The sequence below is a fragment of the Camelus bactrianus genome, chromosome 5 (assembly GCF_048773025.1).
Source record: "Camelus bactrianus isolate YW-2024 breed Bactrian camel chromosome 5, ASM4877302v1, whole genome shotgun sequence".
NCBI lineage: Eukaryota > Metazoa > Chordata > Mammalia > Artiodactyla > Camelidae > Camelus > Camelus bactrianus.
Genome location: NC_133543.1, coordinates 5,864,438 through 5,873,416, shown reverse-complemented (window position 1 = coordinate 5,873,416; position 8,979 = coordinate 5,864,438). Strand labels below are relative to the sequence as shown.

Genomic DNA, 8,979 nt, shown 5'->3' with positions numbered 1-8,979 from the left:
CATTGTGAATGCCTCTAATGCTCCTCAGTTGCACAATTTAAAAGGGGAAAAGTCTATATTTTATTAATGAAACTCCAAAAAGAAAAATAAACCTTGCCATAAATGAAGTGAAACAAACAAAGGAAACTAAAGAAAACCAAACAAAAACATCTCCAGAGGAAGGGAAGTCAAGTTTGGGAGGGGGAGGGGAATGATAGTGGGAATTTGGAGAACATTTTGGAGAAGAAGGTGTGGGTGGGTGCAGAGGTGGCTCTGCCCCAGTTGGTGGTGATGCCTGAACTGTTTCTCCATTGTCCAGCAGTCCAGCTGCAGATGCAGGTTCAGGAGGAGTTGCAGGAGCGGCAGGAGGGAACTCGCGGTCTCCTGCTGGATCCAGATCATCCTTTTTTGGTCTCTGACATCTTCCCCTGCCCCTGCCTCCTCTGTAACTATTGGATGTGGAGAGAGATTTAAGTCTTGTGGAAGAGCTCATGCTGTGTGAGAGGAAAAATTTACCCACCTGCCTCCCTTTCCATGTGCCTCTTCAAGGACAGAAAACTTCCCAGAGCTTTCCAGACAGCTCCCACCCAGAAAGTGCCCACAGGATGTGTTCTGTGACTGAATTTTTCCAGACAGGTGGTCTGAGGCCATTCTTTTCTCTGGTCCCAACAGTAGCTTCTGGGTACACCTCCTTGTGTGGCCCAGCCCTCGCCTCTCCCTCACCTACACGCACGCATCAGCCCTGCCTTCCTGAACTTTGGGCTCTGTTTTGGGGGCTCCTGGTCCTCCACCTGACTTGCAGCGAGGTGGGCACTGTGCTCCATGTCAGAGCAGGGTGTGCTGAGCAACCCGTCATCCCCGGGCAGGTACCAGGGGAGAGCCCTGGGTGATCTCTGGGTCAGAGGCGTGCCCCACTGATTTGTGGGCCACGGTGGAGGGGACCCTGCCATATCCAGACCCACCTGGATCCTGCGCTGGCCCTCAGAAGAGCGGCACATCAGCCCTTCACTTGGGGGAGGGGGCGTTGGTTTTCTTATTCATCAGCTGCTGTTCAATATGTGGTATCTAGCTCTGCAATGACAGTGACCAGCAGCTGACCCGGCCTGGAAGCCTCAGAGCCCTGCCCGGCCAGGAACACTCCTGCTTCTGTCCACTCGAACCTCTGCTGCCAGATCAGACCGAGACCTTGTTCAGCTCAGACACCCGGGAGGGAAAAGACATACCCAGAATGCATGGGCTCCACCTTGGGCAGCAGGACCCTTCCCTGGCTCTCCACATCCCAGACAGCTAGCTTTGCCCTGGGCTGTGGATGTGACCGGCCCACCAGGCCTCTGAACTGCTCTTCCTTTGGGCAGAAACCCATCCCCAAATTGACTGCTCCACCTCCACCAGCCAGGACGGGGCCGTCGGGATACCTGGGTGGGATCAGAGTGGTGGCCTGGCCTGGGCGGGCCTGCCCTGGGCCTCCCTGTGTTACCTTTGGGTCTCTCTGGCCAAAAGTCCAGAGGCGCCTTGGGTGAGACATGACCCAGCGCTGGCAGCGTTGGTAAAGCCCCTCGCTGCGGGCTTTCCGGGGTCTGTGGCCTCGGGATATTGGGATGCAGCAGAACGTGACTCTGTCTCCAATCAAGTGAGCTGAGTAGGGACTTCTCTACAGAGTGGGTGCCTGGTGACTTTAGTTCCAAGTTCTGTTGGGCTCTATTGCTGGGGAAATGAGATCACTTCCTGGGGTCCACTTACCCAAGCTTCCTCCTGACACATAGCTCCCCAAGGACCTTTCTGGGCTGCCGATCTATCATTTCTCACTCCATGCCATGTCCACACACAGTGACACCAACTCAGCCCCCCTCATAGCCCTGGGGAGGCCTGGATGCAGCCAGTGCTGCAGCTCTGAAGATACAGATGGGTTCAGACATGGCTCCCCCCACTCAGCAGTGCTATCAATATGGAAAAGCCACGTGCCTCTCAGGGTCTCCCCAATCTCCCGTCAGCACAGTGGGGACCATTCTGGCCCCTGCTTCCTAGAGAAGCCATCCTGTCTCTAGACCTAGAAACACCTACTGAATCTGTCACCCCCATGGGCTGGCATCACAGGGAGCTCGTGCACAGACTTAGCAAAGGAATGACCCCACAGAGGGCTGGCGGAGCGTAGAGCAAATGCCACACAGGCCTGGGTCTGCCCTGAGGTCTGGAGAAAGTCACTTTCCTTATTGCTTGCTTCCCAGCTCCCAGTCGTGCGACTAAATTTAAATACAACTCTGACGTCGTCAGCTCTGGCAAACAACCTCCTAGGTCTTTCTGTCATGTTGACATACAGGCCCAGTGTCTGATCTCGGCCTCTGTGGTGGGCTGCCCCACAATGGCTTCATATTTTTTGCCTTCAGTTCCCACGCCCTTTTGTGATCCCCACACCCTCCCCTGGAGGATGGATGGACTTTGAGACCAGGTTCTGACATGCAGACTGACTTGTGAAAATGTGCGTGAGTTCCACTCCTTCCCAGCTCCAGTTTTCCTTCTGCCTCTGTTTCTCAGTGCCTCTCTCTCTGTTTTGTCTCTCTGTTTCTCTGTCTCCCCTGCTTCTCTGTGTTTCAGTCTGTCTGTCTCTTTTCCGGTATGTATGTGTGTATATATTTATGTGTATATGTGTGTATTTATGTGTGTGTATTGTTCGGGCCCAGGGCAGGTCACTTCTGAAAATCCCTTGATGACATATTGATTATTTTGAATTCATGTTACTAAAGAAAAATTATCTTTGAAAATTGTGCAAGCACTTTGGTGGAATCTTCTCTAAGGACCAGCACTGCTAGGGAAGTGATGTTCCTGTGGCACTTTGATGTATCCTGTACCTTGTTCTGCCGGAGAGGAGCGTCCATTTGCTCTTCCCTCCAGGGGACCTCCTGGGGCCTCTGCCTGCTCACGTTGTCACCAGGGCTGGTTGTCACCGGGCTAAAGACCTGCCAGTGTGATGGTGGCCAATGCTATCTCTGCAGTCTGTCCATCTGCCTATGTCCTCACCTTACAGGTCGAGCATCTCTAGCACACACTGGCCACCTGCACTGCCTCTCGTTGGAACTGCCTGTGTGTGTTTTGTTTCTTTTCAGAACACTGGGCTTCAAGAGGTTTTTGCACCACAGCGATGTGAAGCTTTTATCCGACCTTGGGTCATGAGGAAAGCTTTTTCCAGGCTGTGGTTTTTCTTTCCAGCTGTCTTTCTTGGCCTTTGTTTTCTGCTTTAGTTTGGTTTTATTTTGCCACAAGAAGAGCTAAGCATCTCCCTTCTGGCTCTGGTTTCACACTTAGAACAGCAGTGCCTACCACGAGATTATGCACAGAGTTACCAAAAGGGCTTCATTTGGTACGTCTCATCTTTAATCCATCTGGATTTCCCTCTCAAAATACAAAAATGCTAATTCACGTGAAAACAAACAAACAAAAAATTCACCCGTCCCTACTTAATATATGAGGGCAGCGAGAAAAAAAAGCCACCTTTTATATGATTTCATTGATAGGGAACATCCAGGATAGGTTAAGACAGAGAGAGAAAGGGGATTAGTGCTTCTCATTGGCTGGGGGTGGTAGGATGTGGGGTGCGCTTTGTATACAAGCTTTTAGTTTAGGAAGGCAATTGTCTAAACCAGTGGTGTTGGTCTCACAACATTTTTAATGCACTTAATGCTCCTTAAAATTGCACAATTTAAAATGGGAAAAGGCTAAACTTTATTCTTGTAAACTTAAAACAAAAATAGAATATACTATAATAGAAAAGAAAAATATCTGACTCCATAGAAGATCTGTCCTTTTGGCTTTAACCCTGTGCCCTATTTTCTAGGCTTAATCTTACTAGCTCTGCACCTTTTGTAAAACAGTGTTGCCTTTAGCCTGAAATATACAGGAAAGCCTATTTTCAAGTCTTTGGTCTTTAAGGATATTAACACTTTTGCACTTATATAAAGACAGCAAGTTGCAGAATAGAAAATAACTTTTGCTTTGTTAGAGGTTTTACAGAGGCCCTATGACCTGGTCTACTTTGACAGCTGCAGACCAAGATAATGGCAGACTAATATCTTGGAGAACCATCTTCCCCAAGTCAAATTTCAGGCTCCTTTTCTAGTAAATAGGGGAGGGGCTGTGGTTGGTTGTTGCAAACTTATTGGTGTCGGATTTCTTTGTCCTTTGAATCCTTTGCAGCTGTCCACGTGAATCAGATCACCGTGTTCCTGTAACACCTGCAACAAAACAAACTTTTTCTATTCTGCAACTTGTTATCTTTATAAGAGTGCAAAAGTGTTAATATCCTTAAAGGTCAGAGTTTTGAGAATAGGATCTTCTGTTTATTTCAGCCTAAAGGCAACATTGTTTTACAAAAGTTGCAGAGCTAGCAAGACTAAGCCTAGAAAACACGGCAGAGGGTTAAATGAAAGGAAAAGATCCATTATGGAGTCAGATTTGTTCTTCTCTATTACAGTGCCTTTGGGTGAGAGCTAAGAGGATGACTCCTGGGTGGGTCCTCTACAGTCCCAGGCTGCAGTTCAGGCAGGGTCCCTGCCAGATTCACCATGACTTTGGACCTGATCTCCCGCAGAGAAAGTGACAATTATTGAATTAAAATTACCTGTCAAAATCCCTTCAATTGCCTGTAAACTATACCACAGCAGGGGATGTCTCATTGGCCAGTTAACTGCCAGTCTCCCCTGATGCAAGGGACCAGCGTCACGGCGGGATCCATGGTGGCCTGGACAGTGCACATTCCTACTTTTCTCTCCAGCCTTGGCTTCCTAAAATTGATGCTTTGAAAGCTCCCGTCCCTCTTCCCTCTGGCCTGGTGTGAATGAACAAGATACCTGCACCCACCTGGGCTGAGGCCAGGCCACGCACACAGCCCCATGCACACAGCCCACCATCTGCTGTCTACCCCTGGGCTCAAGTGCACCCTCTGAACTCCCCCACCCCAAAGGTCCGCGTGCCTAGTGCCTCCGCCCTAGGGGTCCAGATCACCATCAGGACCATCAACCACCCAAGGCCCACAGGCCATTGGCTGGCAGCCTGGGATCACCCTGACCCATCGGGTCAGATGAGACACAGGGTGCGGGGATCAGGGTGCCAGGGCGGGAATTGGAAACTCTTTCAGCCCAGCCTGCCTCGCCCTGTAGCCTCAGACACTAACTATGAAGGTGCACACTAGGCTGGATCCCCCGCTGGTGGCAGTAGTCATCATTACTGGAGCTCAGATTTCCCCACCCCAACCACAGGGTTAGGGGTGAGGGAGTGAGCTTAGGGTAGGGGTGCACTCAGAGTGAAGGGGATCCCATGGTGAGGGGGTATAGTTTGAGGAGTGTGGGGCCGCTCAGATTGGAACTGACCTGGCTGAGAGGTGAGGAGTATAGTTTCAGGATTTTGGGGGTCCTGTGGTGAGGCATGAGGGTGTAGGGGCCATAGGTTAGGACCAAGCAGGACGGAGTGTCAGGGCACAGACCTCGGTGTGAGGAGAAGAAGCCCTGTCTTTAAGGTCTGGTGGGAGACTGGGCCTGGCCAGGGGTGGGAGGGTAGTAACAGGGAGGGGAAGGTGAGCAGGGGAAGTGGGGCTGGTAGGGTGTGGCCTGGCCCAGGGCAGTCCTGGTTCTAGTTCAGGGCCAGGACCCAGTCGGTGGCGGGGTGAAGGCTCTGGGGATGGAGACCCGGCGGAACGAGCAGGAGGGGCACCACCTGGCTCCTCCCGGCCCCAGTGGCCAGGTCTGGTAAAGCAGGAGACCCACCCGAGCAGTTTGCGCTGCAGGAGGGAGGAGGAGGAGGGGCGCGCACGCGCTGACGGACAGATGCGCGGACGCCGGAACCCGCCCAGAACGAGTGGAAGCTGGCGGCAGCCGGTTGCTCCTGGACCAGCTCCTGGAAGAGGAACACTGCCTGGGGTCTGGGCCGCCGCTTGCCCTTGGTTTGGCTGCCGCTGCCGGGCAGTTAAGGGGGCGCTCGTGGGGGCGTGCTGCCCGAAGCCGGCGGGTGACGCCTGGGCTGTGCGACTGAGGAGGCGCACAGGGAGGGGTGCGGAGGTGAGGTCACGGCCGCGCGTCCCGTTAGGACCCTGAGGCGGTTCCCAGCCGCCGCTGTGGTTAGTGGTAACCCCGCTATTAGTAGTTCCTGAACCCCGCGTTTTTGCTGCCGCTTATACCCGGGTTTAGGAGAGCAGGTACTGCCCCGGGAGGTGGGAGGGCACCGGACGGCTCCGAAGCATCTCTGACTGGCCCTCAGATCATGACCTGCTCCCGGGAGGCGGGTGCGGTGCGGTCGCGGGGCCTCGGATGCAATGGGGGCTGCCCCATGAGAGCCCCTGGATTTGCTTCCATCTTCCCCGCGGCCTGACCTTGGGGGCGGCCTCTAAATCCCCAGGTTCTTGTGACTCAGGTTACAGGTCAGGCTGCCCCTGGGAGGTGGGCGCAGTGTGATCAGTGTGCTGGGATGGCTGCAGCAACAGAGGGAAATGGTCGCAAACCCCGCGCTTTCACAGGGCAGCCCCAGTCCCGCCATCGCAGCCGCCGCCATTCCCTGACAGCACAGCACCTGCCTTCCAGGAGCAGGCTGGCCTGTAACCTGAGTTCCACGAATCTGGGGCAGCAGAGGCCAATCTCAGGCCATGCGCTGGGGAGTTTGAAGCCAATCCACGGGCTCTCGTGGGCAGACCCCATAACCCGCCACTGCCTTCGACCACACCGCGCCCTCCTTCCAGAAGCAGGCTGACCTGCGGACCGTGCCTGGAGCAGCAAAAGCCGAGCCCTGGACAGGCCTTGGGAGAGAAGGGGGCAAGTCGACCAGCCTGCCAGGTCGCTGCCCATCTCCCTGCCGCTGCCCCAGGTTCGTGGATCACTTGTTTTCAAGTCAGTGGGTTCCTGAGAGGCAGGACCGGTGCAGTCAGGAGGCGGGGTCTGCGGGGAGGGGTGCTGCCCCAAGGGGATCAGGTGGACTTGCTCCCATCTCCCCCAGGGCCAGATCTGTGGACGGCCTCTGCTGCCCCAGGTTCACAGGACGCATGTCATGTCAGTCTGTCCCTGGGAGGAGTGCTCAGTGCCCTCGGGGCAGCCTCAGTGGCTGACAATGATTTTGGAAGTGGGCTCTAGCCCAGCATAACTAACTCTCCTTTCTTCTCTTGCTTCCTCAGTTGGTGGCTGTATAGGCTTTTTCATTATAGGTTATTGCTGGATAATGAACATAGGTTTCTCTGCTATACAGAAGAAACTTTATTTAAAATCTATTTTTATATATAGTGGCTAACATTTGTAAATCTCAAACTCCCAAATATATCCCTTGCCATCCCCTTTCCCTGGTAACCTTAAGATTGTTGACTAAGTCTGCAAGTCTGTTTCTGTTTTGTAGATGAGTTCACAGTGTCTTTTTCTCTATTATTTTAGATTGCACATATGAGTGATATCATTTGGTATTTTTCTGTTTCTGGCTGCTTTCACTTAGAATGACGATCTCTAGCTCCACCCATGTTGCTGCAAATGGTTTTATTTTGTCCTTTTCATGGTAGAGTAGTATTCCAGTATATAAATATACCACAACTTCTTTATCCAGTCATCTGTTGCTACATTTAGCTTGCCTCCATGTCTCAGCTATTGTATACAGTGGTGCTATGAATACTGGGGTGCAGGTATCTTTTCACATTGGAGTTCCTTCCAGTTATATACCCAGAAGTGGGATTGCTGGGTCATAGGGTAAGTCTACTTTTAGTTTTTTGAGGGATTTCCATGCTTTCCATAATGAGTACACCAAACTGGATTCCCACCAGCAGTGTAAGAGGGTACACTACACTCTTCTGCCTCTCTAGCATTTATCATTCATGAAATTCTGAGTGATGGCCATTCTGACTGGTGTGGGCTGATACCTCATTGGAGTTTTGATTTGCATTTCTCAGTTTATTAGTGATACTGAGCATTTTTTCATGTATCTATTGGACATTTGTGTCTTCATTGGAGAAATGCTGGTTTAGGTTTTCTGCCTATTTTTGGATTGAGTTTTTTTTGTTGTTGTTGTTGTTAAGTTGTATGAGCTGTTTATATATTCTGAAAATTAAGCCTTTGTTAGTCGTATCATTTGCAAATATTTTCTCCCATTCATAGGTTTATGTTTTCTTTTACTTATGGTTGCCTTTGCTGTGAAGGAAATTATAAGTTTAATTACGTCCCATTTGTTTGTTTTTTTCTCTTATTTCCATTGCCTGGGTAGATTGCCCTAGGAGAACGTTGCTAAGATTTATGTCAGATAATGTTTTGCCTATGTTTTCTTTTAGGAGATTTATCAAGTCTTGTCCATCTGCAGCTTAAGCCCGTATTCTAGATCTGTGCTTCAGTTTTGAATTTTGAGCTTCTTAGAGAACACCTACTCTTAGCTCATATGTCAGATTCAACATGTCTAAAGCTGATTTCATAATCTTTTTTCTTGCAGCGTCTCCACTTATTCAGTGGGATCATCATTCTTCTGGTCTTGAATAGCCAAAGGCTTGGAATGGACTTTGATTCATCTTTCTCTCACCACCCTCCACATTTTGTCAGCTTCTGGAACTGTATGTTTTTGGTTTCAAGTGTCTATTCTGATTGCTGATACTCTGATGAAGAGCTTTCATCCCTGATACATGAATTTTCCCTTCTGTAGAATTCTTGGATATTCTCTCACCTCCCCTTTTCAGTCAACCTACCATTTTGACCTTCCAACATCTAGAGTCAAGTCAAAGACTTACCACAACCAGTTCTCAGACAGGTAGGCTTGAACCTTCATCACTTTGGCCTTACCTTATGTGTTCCAATCATTATGTGACTTAGCCTCCGAGGGTAACCTGTGCCTTATTAAAAACCAGGAGTCACCAGTCTTTTCCTCTCCAGTCCTCAGTTAAAACAGCTTAGAATTGCCCTGAGAACTAGTTGAATCCCTATCCCCTTCATAGAATCTTCCCTATTTACTCCAAATACTTCTAGCTCCTCTTTGTATTCCTGCACTGTTTATGATCGGTAGCCT

The 8,979-nt window shown here is 50.6% G+C and overlaps 1 long non-coding RNA gene across 6 annotated transcripts in view; it reads left to right on the top strand.

The window, feature by feature from the left end:
* The first annotated feature begins 5,777 nt into the window (after positions 1-5,777).
* Positions 5,778-8,979, top strand: part of LOC141577677 (uncharacterized) — a 65,597-nt gene continuing 62,395 nt past the window's right edge. For 5 of the 6 annotated variants that reach the window (XR_012506919.1, XR_012506922.1, XR_012506921.1 and 2 more), the window contains exons 1-2: positions 5,778-6,023; positions 8,413-8,724. This is a non-coding gene — a long non-coding RNA (uncharacterized LOC141577677). The remainder of the gene's footprint in view (positions 6,024-8,412; positions 8,725-8,979) is intronic. The other variant, XR_012506918.1, reaches the window with a different exon arrangement.